The sequence below is a fragment of the Castor canadensis genome, chromosome 9, assembly GCF_047511655.1.
Source record: "Castor canadensis chromosome 9, mCasCan1.hap1v2, whole genome shotgun sequence".
NCBI lineage: Eukaryota > Metazoa > Chordata > Mammalia > Rodentia > Castoridae > Castor > Castor canadensis.
This window is the reverse complement of record NC_133394.1, coordinates 90,811,874-90,828,217: the sequence shown is the minus strand read 5'-3', so window position 1 is coordinate 90,828,217 and position 16,344 is coordinate 90,811,874. Positions and strand designations below refer to the sequence as shown.

The following is a 16,344-nucleotide window of genomic DNA, read 5'->3' as shown; positions in this document are numbered from 1 at the left end:
ATTCTGGAAGAAGTCTCCTTCATTCCCTACTTAGGGTTTAGGTGAACTTATAATGAATAATTATCTTTGACTTTGTAAGCAATAAAGCCAAACAAGTCACTTCAGAAGCCCAGAACAGAGACTGCCTCCATGACATCTTCCTTACCCAGCATTTCTCCTTGACATACACTTTCTCAAAGGAAAAATACTACCAAATGTTGAAAGAAAGAGGGAAATAAATGCCTGAAAAATGTAAGTCAGTCAATGTGATATCCTTGTAGACCTAAGTTTCTTCAAATACCTGTAGACTAGCTTTTCACTGATACACAATAAACAAATGTATACAGAGGGCATATTATGTTTTAGAGACTACTGTGCATTGGAGATACACAGTCAATTAGCCCTGATGCTTATGTAGTTCATAGTCCTTATAGGAGGAAGCTGAAACATAAACAGGAAGTTCTTACAGAACAAACCAGAAATGAAAGTATGAAAGGTGACACAAAACAGTCACAATAATGACTAGAAGGACAGACTGATAGCACTGGCATTTTTACTTAAGCCATCTGATAACTGCCCACTGTCACAGGCTGCCTAAAAGTAAGTCCGGTGTGGGGAAAAGGGAGAGGATCATAGTGAATGTTAAAGAAGCACTAATAAATGTTGGGGCTACTGGTTCTGAAGCTCAGATTTTATATATTGAATGTTCATTGTAGGCATCTAATTTTTAAACAGTAAATGCATCACAATCCATTGGGGGTGATTGTAACGTTTAGAATTAGGAATAGTGGATGTCATTTGAAAAGTCAATTGAATTCAGATTAAATTTAAGTAATCTGTACTCCCAAAGATGTTTCTATACTGTATCAAATGGATTGACTAAAAACAAAAAAAAAAAAAAAAGGAAAGCAATACTTTTGCCTTCCACACACATCCCCTCCATGCTAGGGATCAAACCCAGGGCCTCCAGCATACTAGGCAAGGCTTTTCCACTGGGCTACATCCCCAGCCCTCAACATTTATATATTAACTAACATAACTATGTCATCCAAAAAATAGATTGTCTCAAAGGCCCAATCAGATTGGCATTGGAGAAATGATCATTTTCAAATAATTGGCTGAACAAATGCATAATAATTAAATCCTAAGTGATATTTTAAAGATTCCAATTCAAAAGACATTCCAAAAACACTTAGCATCTTTTTTTTTTTTTGGTGGTGGTGGTGGCAGGGGGTGTACTAGGAACTGAAGTGCCAGACAGGCTCTACCCCTGAGCTACATCCCTAGCCCTAACCATTTGTTTTGTTTTGTTTAGGGGTTTTGTTTGAGAGAGGGTCTCACTATGTAACCCAGGCTGACCTCAAACTCACTATTCTGACTCAGTCTCCCAAGTGCTGGGATTACAGTTGTGTATTGCCATACTTCCCTAGCATTTTTGTTTGTTTGGCAGTACTTAAGGTTGAATTCAGGGCCTCGTGCTTGCTAGGCAGGCACTCTACCACTTAACCCACTCTGCCAGTCCTTTTGCACTTGTTATTTTCGAAATAGGGCCTAGATCACAATTCTATTTACACTTCCACATAACTACTGAGGTGAAAGGCACATACTACCACACCCACTTTTTATTGATTGAGGTAGGGATCTCTTGAACTTTTTGCCTGGGCTGGCCTCAAACCACAACCCTCCCAATCTCTGCCTCCCAAGTAGCTAGGATGACAGGCATGAACTCCTTGACCATTTTTTTAAAAAGCAGTTTTACAACAGAATAGCTTGCAACAGAATAGTAGCCTGCTTTTGATATCTCATTTCTTGGGATTTTTCATGTTTGTCTGATACTGTGATTTTTTTAAGTTATAATTAGAATACAATAGAAAATATCTTGGCTATTGTGAACAGTGCTGTAATAAACATGAGAATGCGGGTCTTTCTTTGGCATAGTGATTTCATTTCCTATAGATAAGTACTCAGTAGTGGTGTTGGTAGATAATAAACTTCTATTTTTAATTTCTTTTCAGGAACTCCTTACTGTTTTCCATTATTACAATACTAATTTACATTGCCACCAACAATGTGTAATGGTTCTCTTTTCTCCACATCCACACCAACACTTGTTATCTTTTGTCTTTTTGATCATAGCCACTCTGAATGAAGTAATATCTCATGTGGTTTTCCTTTGCATCTCCCTGATGTCTAATGATGTTTGAGGTGATGTATCCAGAACTAATCATTATACAATGTATACGAATATTGAAGTATCTTGTATTTTGTAAGTATGTACATTCATGTATCAATTAAAACTAAAATTTTTTAAAAAGTGATTTGCCCATTTGACGCTTCTGCCTTAAGTTTGGCTTTTTTGACCCAATGGGTTTCATAGCAGCAGTATGTAGTACAATTTGTTCTGAAATACTTTTATTTAGCTATATTATTGGAGAATTGGTTCATTCTGTCTCAGTTTTTAAAAGTATTTGATGTTTAGAGAGTACCCATGAATTTTCCAAATTACCAATTAATATCTGATCTGAATAAATCTTCCTGTCTCTCCATGTTTTTGGAGAGCAAGTAGCTGGCTCTGTAAGATTCTTTATAACTATGACCCTCTGTCTGTTTTCTTGCTGGTGAAACGGCTCAAGCAGTAGAATGCTTGCTTAGTAAAGCATGTGTTTAATTTTTTAAAATCTCTTTATAAATAATCTACAGTCAACTATAACCTGAAAAATTGAGGAAATATGCAGATCTATTTGTACTGGATTAAGAGGCAAGAGTAATGTGTTCCACTTCTGATTTTATCATTAAAATGATAGTTTTACTACCTTTGGCAACTTACCAGGATTTTCAGTTCTCAACTTTCTCATCTATCAAAAATAGAGAAATAAAAACAGAATATTGTACATCCTAAACAACATGAAAGTAAATATTAAAAAGTGAGGATATTATGAGAAAGAATAAATAAAATTTCTACATATCATTATAAGGCTTATAATTTTATTATTATTATAAGACAGGGTGGGTATGTAGTTCAGGGGTAGAAGTACTTGCCTAGCATGCATGAGACCCTGGGTTTGATCTCTAGCACCACATACAAAACAGTTTCTTTTTGTCTCTCTCCTTGCAACGGATTTCTTCATTATCAGTTTTAGTGCCTTGTTTTATGATAGCACACTGTAGTCAGTTCCCTAGAAATCAACCTACCCTCTTACTTTCTGCTTTTACCACTATCTAACCAATTAAGTTTATATTTTCACCAATTACGTGTATATTTAATTCTTTTGGTGGATAGAAGATTATATGTTAATGCATGAATTGACCCACATAACTGCCTTAACAAAAATCCCAGTGTCACTGTGCTCTCATGCCAAAAGCATCAAAGATAAATGTGCTCTTCTGTTTTTCTTATTCTTGTTTTTCAGAACAACATGAAAATCCATGTAGCAAGAATAATCCAGAGCTTGGAATCATAGAAACACTGTATGACATCAACCCAAGGCCTCACACTGACATGTGAATCTGTTAAGAAAATTATAATCAGTGCTATAATAATATCATAATTTTCCAAAAGTATTGCTAGGAATGGATATTTCATGTGTTCTAAATTTTCTATTTGAAGCATTTTTATTTCTTTCAAAAAGCACATACATTTTCCTGTGAATTTTTTTGTCAACAAAAAGACACTTGGTATAGGCTTTAAAAGTATTTCCCATAATGTGTTAAAGAGAATGCTGAACTAGCTGCACCATGGGGTGAGGCCAAAGTGGGGAGCCCTCCCCATGTAAGCAAAAAGAGCTGGGTTGGCTGACTTGTCCTGTCACATGTGAGAAGCTGGAACAGCAAGAGATTTGTGGACAGGCTGATACAAGTGGAAAGAGAGAGAATGGCAGGCTTTGTCTCCATGGTGGAAGGTGCTGAGGCTCTGTGCAGATGTGCTAACATACTTGAGCTAAAAACACAGTCCACTATATCTGAAGTGCAAAAGAAAATGCAGAGTTGTATTTTAGGACCAAGCAACCCTAACCAACAGAATGTGCTCTAGTGAATGTCAAATTCTAGCCCATAAGGCTTGCTACTTCTCTTCTTGGGAAAACCCAGCAGAGAAAGGGTTCCATCTTACATTTCCTAGCGTGAGGAGAGGAGTTGAAGTTCTTTTCCCTGGGTCTTTAGAAGACAAGAAGAGTTGATTCTTAACAATTTTAAAAGATTCCTAGAAATACCTGCTCTTATAAAAGTGCAACCTGAAAAGTTAGAAGAAAACATTCATTTCTTTGAGTGGTATGTTTGTTCTTTTGTTGTAATTAATTACCCTTTATTACTGAATTTGTTTTGCAGAAAATTAGAAAATACAGACAAGTAAAACAAAAATTAGTGAGCAGTGTGGTTCATGCCTATAGTCCCAGGTACTCAGGAGGCTATGGTGGGAGTATCAGTTGAGTCCTAAAGTTCAAGACCAACTTGAGCAAATAGTGAGATTCTATCTCAAAAAAATTACATTTCTACTATACTTAACACTTTAGTGGAATATATCTTTTCAGTTGTTTCTGTATTTTTAACTCAAAATTCATATCACATATCCTGATTTATGACCATTTGTCAGTAAATGAGGTTTACTAAAATTTTAATAAATTTTTCTTTATCTAATATTCTCTCTCCATACACACACACACACACACACACACACACACACACACACACACACACACACACACGTATACAGTTAATGACACAAAAAAGTCCTTTAGAGCTGCTTTGCCCAAACCAGTCTCCAACCCAGGGAGAAATAATGCATCCAATTAATATGGCTGCTAAATTTCTCTTCATCTTGCACGGTCCCCTTTTTTTCTTTTATATAACCCTGACTTATTAAAAGAAACAAGATAATCAATCTGAAAAATGTCAAACCTCTGGTTTGTCTATTACTCAGATACTATCCCCTGTTTTCTGTAAGCTAGATGTAAAAGCTAAAGATTTAATGGATTCAAATTAAACACTTTTGACTAGAATACATTATAGGTATGATCTGTATTTCATGTTGCATCCCATTAAAAGACATATAACATCTGGTTGACCCACAATACATGAATTTGAATTCTACATTGAGTGCTGATGGTATATATATGTGTGTATATATACACACACACAGAGCCCCTGTACACATAGGAACTTAACACTTTGATGAAATATAGAATTCAATATTGATTTTTCCCTGAGTGACTTTATATGTTATGAAAGCTGCCTTGGCCTGAGGGTGTGGTAGAATGGGTACTTAGCATGTACAAGGTCCTGGGATCAATCCCCAGTACCAGTTAGGAAAGATGGAAGGAAGGAAGGTTTGCTTAATGTGGTTTTAGAGTTCATTATATGACTATTTGGTTTTGTTTATATTTTGATGGCAGATTTGCCCCTATGATTTAAGTTTTCCTTGGTTCTTAAAATTAGTTTTAATACACCATTTGTGCTAGAAACTGTGGCCAGAATTATATTCTATGGTAGAGCAAAGAAACTAGATGTTAAAAATTTTAAATGGACACAGGTGTTCTACCCATTAAATAATTTCTATTTTGAAATTTGAGACATATAATCTGGAATAACTCTTTAAACGTCAAGAATTAAGTTTTGGATTTTTTTTAAATAACACCAAATGCTGATACACCTACACAAAACAAATTCAGTGAAGCTCCATCAGCTGACCTTCAAAATAATCATTAGTTAAAAGAATTAGCTCTTTTCTACAACAGGGATAATTTTGCTACTTGTATTCTTCCCAGAATTATATTCTATTTCTTTATTTAGCTATTTTGTCCATTCTTTTCTATTCTTCAAAAATTGTCAGAAAAGAGCAACATTTCTAATATTTCAAATCTTCTAACTTCTTCCTGCTTATTTTCCATCTATAATAGTACTCTTTTATATCTAAATTTGGATTTTTTTCTACGAACAACTTTTAAATTTAACTACTTTAACTGAATAGGCCAACCAAACCTGTCATTTTTCCACAGATTTATGAAGTGTAGCAAATCTTCTGGTATGAACATAGAGTCTCTATTTCACTCTTTGGTTCTAAAACGAGTCGTAATCATCACAAATTTTAATTTGTGTTCTTCAGCTAACCTTTTCAGGTTAGCTTCCTGAAAAGTTTTCCTTCTTTTTGTCAAACTGAACTTATAAGTTAGGATTCCATCATGTGATGTGATTGAAGAGAGTCACTAAACATGTTATAATCCCTGAAAATTCACCAGGGAGATTCAGTCCTTTGAAAATAAAGACATCGAAAATACCCTATATCGTCTTAAATTTGTAAGTACAACACCTGCTATGCAAAACATTATTTTCCATGAAAGTCTCAGGGAATAGAGGGGAGATCCTGTGTTCAAATAAAAACAGGAAATGCTACACACTACATCTTTTTTTATCTTGAAAACGTATAACACTCTTAAGTTGAACAAGAAAATTAAGACATTTTACTGAAATAACATGTTTAACTTCATTTAATCCAGGGTTTTCTCAAATATATTGAATATAGAAAGTTATTAATATTCATAAATGTTCCATTATACCACTGTTCTTTGGAGCTTACTTTGGGAAACACTACCTAAACCTATACTCAACAAAGCTTTGTTTTAGTGTCATAGGCCATAAGGCAAAGAATCATAGTGATTATACTATCCAATCGACATACTGAATATAATGACATATCTTATTGATAATATAGCTTAAGTCTGTTTTTTTCACATTAAGAAAATAAGCCTGTGAAAGTTAAATGACTTGGGTTAAATAATAAGGCAGGATTAGAACCTACACTTTGCTTTGCATCTGATTGTTGGGAACCCAAATTTACACTGCCATATTTCTACAATTAAAATGAAGTATATGAATTATTTCATTAAAATGTTACCGAACTGTAATGCACATAAGAAACCTCTTCAGCTGAGTTACTAGCTCTCTCTCTCTCTCTTATTTTTGTGATCCTGTAAGATTAATGTTACAGAGGAAAGTGTATGAGTTCTTGAGTGTGTGATGTGTGTGTGTATTTGTAAAAATGAAATCAACCCACAAATAATACTTTTTCCACCAATCCTATATTATTAATATATTTTCTTGCCATTAAATATAATCCTAGAGCATGGTTCTCATCCCCATCCAACTCATTGTTCCCTTTTCATAGCAAATATTTTGTGATATCTTCTTTGTTCTCCTGACTTGGCATGCATAAATAATATATCTTAAGTACATAAGCAATTTATTTAAAAAGTAATATGATACCTTAGCTATGATAAGTAGGATAATTAAAAGCAAAGTAATTTATTATGAAATAATATAATGAAATTCTCAGGCATGAAATTAGAAGGCAAAGTAAACAAGTTAGATTCTTGTATCTACATGTAGCTTTAGTATGAATTCCATGGTTATAAAGCAAACCAATATATACATGTGTTATAGATGTGACATGATACTTCTAAAATGGTGAAGTGCTCTTGGTAAAATTCCAAGTAAAACAAAAGACAGTCTTTCCTGAATTTACATTTCTACATAAGCTACATTTCTAGAAAACATATTAAAACTATGATCACCCCCCCCCCCAGGCCCAAGTCCTTTAAAGTAAAACAGAGTTGGCTAAAAAAAGGTTTTTCCTGTTTGTCCAGAGAACATTTAATCTTTGTTGTTTTTTTTAGTGCTAGGAATCTAATCCAGGGCCTTCCATGTGATACAAGTCAAGTACTCTACCATTGAGCTACAACCCAGCCCTCAGAGGGTCATTTGAAAATCATGTAAGATGCATATTGCTATGTGCAGGACTTTCCTGAGAACGTGATATCCCAAATATCACTTCCCTATTCCTCCCCTCTTCCAAGATTCTGAAAACCTACCCTATCAATTCTCAAAATCACTTATTTCTAAGTGGGGACAGACCAGTTATGAATTGCTACTGTAGAAAGTATTTCAAAGATTGCCTAGAGGCTACTTAAAAAGCTGGACATCGATCTACCATTTGATCCAGCAATACCACTCTTGGGGATATACCCAAAAGACTGTTACTCCAGAGGCACCTGCACATCCATGTTTATTGCGGCACTATTCACAATAGCCAAGTTATGGAAACAGCCAAGATGCCCCAGCACTGATGAATGGATTAAGAAAATGTGGTATCTATACACAATGGAATTTTATGCAGCCATGAAGAAGAACGAAATGTTATCATTCGCTGGTAAATGGATGGAATTGGAGAACATCATTCTGAGTGAGGTTAGCCTGGCTCAAAAAACCAAAATTCGTATGTTCTCCCTCATATGTGGACATTAGATCAAGGGCAAACACAACAAGGGGATTGGACTATGAGCACATGATAAAAGCTTTAGCCCACAAGGGAGGGGTGAGGATAGGTAAGACACCTAAAAAACTAGCTAGCATTTGTTGCCCTTAACGCAGAGAAACTAAAGCAGATACCTTAAAGCAACTGAGGCCAATAGGAAAAGGGGAACAGGTACTAGAGAAAAGGTTAGATCAAAAAGAATTAACCTAGAAGGTAACACCCACGCACAGGAAATCAATGTGAGTCAATGCCCTGTATAGCTATCCTTATCTCAACCAGCAAAAACCCTTGTTCCTTCCTATTACTGCTTATACTCTCTCTACAACAAAATTAGAAATAAGGGCAAAATAGTTTCTGCTGGGTATTGGGGGGGGAGAGGGAGGGGGCGGAGTGGGTGGTAAGGGAGGGGGTGGGGGCAGGGGGGGAGAAATGAACCAAGCCTTGTATGCACATATGAATAATAAAAGAAAAATGAAAAAAAAAAAAGATTGCCTAACATTCCTTTGATTTAATATGGCACTAGATTATCAACTATTCATTAAATTCAAGAACACAATCTCCTAACCACAACACTATTATCTCACAGTTTCCCACATATTTTATATGTATTTTCCTATGTAATTTTTACAATCACCCTATAAGGTAAGTATTATTATTTTCTCCCATTGTATAGATGAGAAACCTGAGCCTCAAAGATGTTACCTTTCTTCAGGGAAGTCAGGATCCAAACAAGGTTTTCTTTTGTGGTACTGAGATTTGAACTCAGGGCCTACACCTTGAGCCACTCCACCAGTCCTTTTGTGTGTGTGTGTGATGGGTTTTTTCGAGATAGAGTCTTGCAAACTATTTGCCCAGGCTGGCTTCAAACCACTATTCTCCTGATCTCTGCCTCCTAAGTAGCAAGGATTGCAGGCATGAGCCACCTATGCCCACTCAAACTGGGTCTTTTTGATGTTTAAATCATGTGCTTAGCCACTATAATAGATTGCCAAATACAGTTTTATTATTTCTTAGAGTAGCCAGTCTCTTTCTGTTCATACTTTTCCTCCCTTCTGATGTAGCTCCCCTTTGTAAACACCTTTCCTTTTTGATCTTAGTAGAACAATTCTGAAAAAATATCATGCTGTTCCCTACCACCTCCTCTCTTTTAAAAGAGAGATCTGTGCTACATTTGGATCTGCTACAATTGGTTTTAATTAATGTCCCTCCCTAAGGCTGTCTCTGAATGAATGACTCAATATAACTAAGCAAATTCAATTTTTAAAGGAGCTTGAGAATTTTCAACCTGAACCAACATGCCTAGGGAGTATCCTGTTCATATTCATTGCCTCTTTTTCCTCACCAGTTATTCATTTTTTCATACTAGATGGTTGCATCCACCCTTACTATTGTCATCTGAAAATATTATTCCCATGGTTATGAATGACCTGGTCATTTTAGAGTGCTTTTTTTCTCTCTCTCCGTTATTAATGCATACCTAATTTGCGGACAGTCAATGTATATCTCTTTGTTTCTTCTGTGATATGTTGCAATGTTTGTACATAGTAAATTCATAGTAACTACCAGTTGAGTGATTTATATGAAAGTGAGTTCAATCTAACTTAGCACAAAAGTTCTAAGCATGTTTAGATGAACAGTGTTATCATTTGGATCTTAAATGCCCTGCAATGGCTTGTGTACTAAAGGCTTGGTCCCCAGCTTGGTACTATCAGGAGGTAGTGGAAACTTTAAGAGGTGGGGCCTCGTGGGAGATCTTCAGGTCATTAGAGGCTCGCTGTCCTAGAGGACTAAGAGGAACTGGGAGTGCCACTCGGTGCTAGAGCACATGCTGAGCATGTGTTAGGCCCTGGGTTCAACGTTCCCCAACACATTAAAAAAAACCAAGAAGGGATTTTAGGGGCCCCATGCTCTTTCTCTTTCAAATCCCTTTTACTTGCCAGCTATAAAGTGAGCATTTTTGCTCTGCCATGTGATCCCACTGTGATACACTACCACAGGCTCAAGACAATGGGGCCAACTAGTCTTAGACTGAAACCTCTAAAACTATGAGCCAAAATAAACTTTTTTTCCTTGTAAATTTATTGTCTCAGTTATTGGTTATAGTAATGGAAAGCTGACTAACACAGACATCTTTACTTGGATCCTTTGTGTTTTCTTTTCCATATATGTAAAATGAACATAATAACTCATTTATGGAGTTTCAAGATTGAACGAGATAGATGAGATTTGTGAGCATTGCTAGAACTACACCAGTACATAAGAGATATTTAAAAAGCTAGAGTATCTTCTCTTCCACTATTCTTTCCTTGAAACCTCCTTTCCTTTATGAGCGGACCTTTGGTTTAAATATTGTTTGCCTCCTCCCAACTTATGTAGGAGCTTAATCCCCAAAGTTTTATGTTAATGATTTTAAGAAGGTAGAAACTTGATCTAACCATGGTGTCTTTGGGAAGTAATTAAATTAAGTCATTAGGGTGGAGCCACCCATGATTCAATCCTGTTGACTTTATAAAGAGAAGGAAAGAGAACACCCAGACACACAGATATACATGGTTCCTGCAATGATGTGATGCATTAAGAGGATACTTGCCAGAGCCTGTGTAATGCTTTTTGGACTTCTAGCCTTTCAAACTGTGATCTAAACAAAACTTTTTTCTTTATAAAGCTGGCCTGTCTCAAGTATTTTGCTACTGCAGTAAATCTAACAAATACAAGTACTTTGACCCAGAGTGTGGAGATTCAGTTTTGAACTTATGTACATATAATTTTTTTTGTCTATCTGAATTAAATTATATGCATATGGAATTTGGTGGAATAGCTAGACATAGTAAACACCTCCTAGTCTTATAACTATTATTTTAAAAATATATACAGAGTCCATTTCTTTAATTAGGAAACTAGAGAATAGTGTTTCATGGTAGGGAACTAACTTCCCCATTCATACTATTACTGTATGTGTGTCTCTTGTAGTACTGTTGTGATTATTTTGTTAGGATGCAATTATTTTCAAGAGTCCATGAGCATAAAGCCTCCAACCTACAAGTGGAGTCTTGTCTGAAGGACTAGGTCTTTATTGAAAATCGCCAAAGAAAGAGAGTAGTCCTCAGACAGGAGAATTTTACTTGAGTGAGGCCAAAATTGATGTGACATGACAGTTGATGTCCAAAGATCAAGGAATAAGAATGTTTGGAAGTACAGTCTTAAGTAATTGCTGTTAAATGTGACTCCCCTCATCTGCCATAAGGAAGAAAATAGGAAGTAAAAAAATAAGAACACAGATAATATTTGTTTGTTTTTTAATTTTGCCCCCCTCCCAGGGAAGTACATGAACTTTGGAGAATTATATAACATTAGTCAAAATTATGCAAAGTTATGGTATTATTTAAGTTTATTGACTTTTTTTTTTTTGAGTCAAGATCTCACTACATTGCCCAGGCTGGCCTCAAACTCTCCAACTCCTGGTCTTAAGCAACCCTTTTGCCTCAGCCTCCTGAGTAGCTGGAATAATAGGTGCTTAGCTATTTCTTTTTCTCCCTCCTCACCCTTGCTAAGCAGGTGCTCTACCCCTTGAACCATGACCCAGCCCTATTTCCTTTTTTTTTTTTTTTTTTCTTTGCTGTGCTGGGGATAGAACCCAAGGCCTCGTGCCTCACAGACAATAAGCAAGTGCTCCACCACTGAGTTTTGCCCCAAGTCCTCACCCTCTTTAACATGTTTTAATTTTATTTTCTTACTTACCTACCTAGTATTTGAGATAGGTTTTTGCTATGTTGCCCAAGCTAGTCTTGAACTCCTGAGCTCAAATGATCCTCTTGCCTCTGTTTCACAAGTGCTAGGATTATGGACAAGTACCACTCCACTTGGCTCCCCTCCCCCTATTTTAACTGCAGTGCAGGAAGTCAGAAGGTCATTTGTCCATGCTTGCTCCAGAATGACAAAAGGATCTGCAACCTCTCAAACTGCCACTCCCCCCCCCCCCCCCCCCCCCGGGTATATTTGTCTCAGTGGCAATCATTTAAAGACCTCAATGGCAAGGCAAAGGTGAGAGAAATATCAAGTCCAATTGTCTACTGATTATCTGGAAAGTCTCCTTCTAGTGCTAACCTTGGAAGATCTGGGTTACATTTTTGTAAAGAAAAACAGAATCCTAACACATATGATTCAATTCTGTCATCAGAGCCTTCCTAGCACATGGTGCTCACTAAGAATTTGTACAATGAATAAATGAGCCAGTATGTATTTATAAAGTTTTTTCTTTTTCCCTTCCACTGTATTTCATAGCCAGCATGCAAGCTACAGTACAAGTAACTTTTATTTTTGTTCAACCCAACACCCACTGAGCAACTTCTATGAGCTAGGTACTCTATGATCTAGCTGCTCTAGAGGATGCCAAAATGAATAAGATATAGTACCTTGCTTTGAGAAGGTAAAAATTTCCTGGCAGAGAGACACGGACATAATTCTCTTTAACATGTAACCTCAGGGATAGATGAAGTTTCTTAGCTTATTACCTTTCTCTCTTTTTATAAGCATTTTTCAATTTCCTTACCCTTTAAGAACACTTGAGTTTTGTGTCTTATCTTCCTTGTCTGATTCACTCCCTCGACACTATTCTTATAGTCTTTCATATCAACTATTCTTATTACTCTAGTAGCTCTTTCCTGTCTCTTTTAAATAAGCTTTCAGTATATCCTTCTTGACTAGAGAAAAGACTTCCCTGGAGGCTTTTCTTTATTTTTTTTAATTTTCTTTCAAGTTTTTCTGTATTTCAAGTTGACTGTTCACAGCTTTGGTAAAATAACCCTAATTTAATTTTCCTCCACAAGATATTTATGCTGTGCACTGTGTGTGTTTGTGTGTTGCTGAGGATTGAACCCAGGACCTCATACATGGACTTTACTACTGAACTACATGTCTAGCTCTCCCACTAGAAGTTATTTAGTAAATGCTTTATAAGTAAAGTTGAAAATTTGTGCCTAATGTGTTGGATTTCTTCTCTTTAACACATATTACAGAAGCTGGTTAAAAGTTCTTTTTTTGGGAAGGGCAGTACTGCAGTGTGAAGTCAGGATCTTGCACTTGCTAGGCAGGCGCTCTACTACTTGAGTCAAGTCCCAGCAAAGCTGGTTAAAATTCTTAAGAATGTTAGTCTGGTGGAATGGCTCAAGTGGTAGAACACCTGCCTCGAAAATATGAGACCCTGATTTCAAACTCGGTACTGAAAAGAAAAATTCTATAAGTCAGTATATGCACACTGACTTATAGAAAATACATTTAGTAAATTCTTATTAAAACCAAATGACTAAACAGGTACCTGAAATCTGATTTGTATAAGAAAGACCCAATGAAATGAATTAAGGCAAAAAGTATGAAGCCATTCTGAACCTCTCCAGATATGATGGAATAAAAATGAATGTAATACTACTTCGTGTTTTTTACTAAAATTTTATTACTTTGTTTCTGATTTTGTACAATATTTCATAAAACTTTTTATGTATGATCATCTTATTTATATAATCAGCTCTTCATAACAATATTACTATAAAACATCAGAGTCTTAACCATCATTTTTAGAAGATAACTTAGAGTGGCTGGGAGTGGAGCTCAGAGGTACAGCATGTACTTAACAGGTGTGAGACCCTGGGCTCAATCCACAGCCCCAAAAGAAAAAAATAGAGATACTAACTGAGTTCTCCAGATTGATAAGATCTGTTTGCAGGTGGCAGATGTAGGCCTCAAATCTAAGCATTTTTACCTTCAGGATATGAGCCTTCTGCTTCTGCTATGCTACCTCACAGGTCATTTATATTTACATTTAAATATGGTTTTACTTATTTAAAATCTCTGAACCACAATTTCATTGTAGAATTACTTTTCAGTAACCTTTGTATATAAAATTAGTATAGTTTGTTTGTATCGTTAACCACTAGGACTAAACTTTTTACCATGCAGAATCCAAACTTTAGCAACTACTATTGCAGATGGTGCTGCTTAATGCACAGGACCTGGGGTAACCTCAAAAGTGGTGTCTAGATCCAAACAATTGTGTTGGATCCAAAGACAGTTCTCTAATGAGCTCTATTTCAAAGACTGAATTAGTGAGCTTTACCAAATTGTCTATGTCAATGATTTGACACCAAATATAAAAATCTCTCTCTCTCTCAGACTACATCCCTAGCCCTTTTACGTTAAACTTTTTAGGCAAGGTTTCACAAAGTTGCCTAGGCTAGCCCTGAATGTGGGATCCTGCTGCCTCAACCTCCCAAGTAGTTGGGGTAACAGGCATGTAGTAGTACCACCCTGGCAGACTGGCTCTTCATGCACATCATTCCTTCTCTCCTTTTTCTTTCTTCTTTCCCTCTCTCCTCTCTTCTCATTTTTCCCTTCCTCCCTCATTTCCTCCCTTCCTTCCTCTCTTGCTTTCTTTCCCAGTTCAAAAGTTTAATGTTGAGATACTTGTCTAACAGTCAATTTTTATATCATGGGTGTTTGTGAATTGGGTATTTCTCATTCAAGGAATATGACAATGTCAAAATCAGGTTTAAAAAATTTAGTAAGGTTACTTAGGATGTGGATTAAAATATCTAAGGGTTCATATTTCTATCATACTTTATTTCTAAGACGTTACGTTTGCAGAGTAAGATTTTGCATAAAGCAAAGAGCATTTGAACAAAGACATATCAGCATCCTTTCACAGACTAGAGTCTAATTCAACAAGCTTAATAATTGCAACAAGTACTCCTAGAGTTTTGTATTGGGTTTTGTCAGCTGTTGGAAAGTCTTGATCTTAAACTTCTTATTCTCTTATGTGAATATAGTATTGTTAACCTTGCCTTTGATGTTTTGGTACATTGCTCTATTTTTCTGTTCTCAGGAGTAATTTCTTAGAAGCCACAAAGGATCATTAAGCACCTAATCAGTTGGACATGGCGACTCATGCCTGTAATCCCAGCATTCAGGAGGTTAAATTAGGAAGATCAAGAGCTTGAGGCCATCCTGGGCTGCATAGTGAGTCTCTGCATCAATAATACAAAAAAAAGTCAAATTATATTTTATATATTCATCTTAAATGTCTTTTCTTTTTTCAAATATTATTGTATTTTCATGGGAAAATTACACTTCTTCTTAGAAATTTTTTCCCCTGCTGTAGTGTCCTAACTTGGACACAGACCCAGGTCCTAAGTTGACCCTGCTTAACCAACCAGCTGTGTAATTTTAAGAGTCTCTTTACCTCCTAATGCAATGCATTTTTTTAAAGTTTCTGAAGCAGTAAATAAGTGGGTCATTTGTTCTAGTCAATGATTGGCAGGAAAAGATGAAAGTCAGATAAGAAATGACTGTTTACTGTAGGTATGGATTAGTATCTCAGTTTATAACCAGTTTATAGTAAATGTTATGATTACTATGAATAAGGCTTCACAATCTTTAAATTCTCCAATGCCAAAAGATAATTTTCCCCCACTCTTTGCCCAGAAAGAGAGAGATAGAGAGGAGAAAAGAAGATTGAGAGATTGAAAGAGAAAGAAAATAAAGTTTAAATGTACCTGAAATGCTCCTTAACTATATTTTATTGAATTTCACATTTTAAAATTTATATAGTTTGAAGAAATAAAGGGAAAAATAAAGCTTTTAGCAATTGGTCAACGATTACTAAATTTATTCTCCTTATTACATCTCTCTATATAGGTTTTTGGTTTTGTTTATTTGTTTTAGAATTAAGCTTGTTGCTATGGGGAGGGGGAACTTGTTTATATGTTGAAATGTGTTCCCCACACACATTGCCTTTGATGTTGACATAAATTTTTATTACTAAATTTCTTTGGCTTAGGATATTTACCTCTCTTGTGCTCTGAACAGCATTTTCCTTTCCACTTATTGTTTATATGAATCTGGTGTTTACATCTGCATTTACAAACTGCTCTGAAAAATACAATTTCTTTCTTTTGTGGCAGGTAATTCTTAGAACACACTCTACCCTTAGTAGATGCCAGTTATGCCTGATACCTCTCCCAATCTAAGCTTCCAGGTGCTTGACTGACATCAATGTTAAATTACAGCTTTTG

At 35.9% G+C, this 16,344-nt stretch overlaps 1 long non-coding RNA gene across 1 annotated transcript; it reads left to right on the top strand.

The window, feature by feature from the left end:
- Positions 1-180: 180 nt before the first annotated feature.
- Positions 181-4,311, top strand: LOC141410758 (uncharacterized). Its single transcript, XR_012435544.1, has 3 exons — positions 181-579; positions 2,116-2,245; positions 3,390-4,311. It is a non-coding gene; the product is annotated as an uncharacterized lncRNA (long non-coding RNA).
- Positions 4,312-16,344: the final 12,033 nt, after the last annotated feature.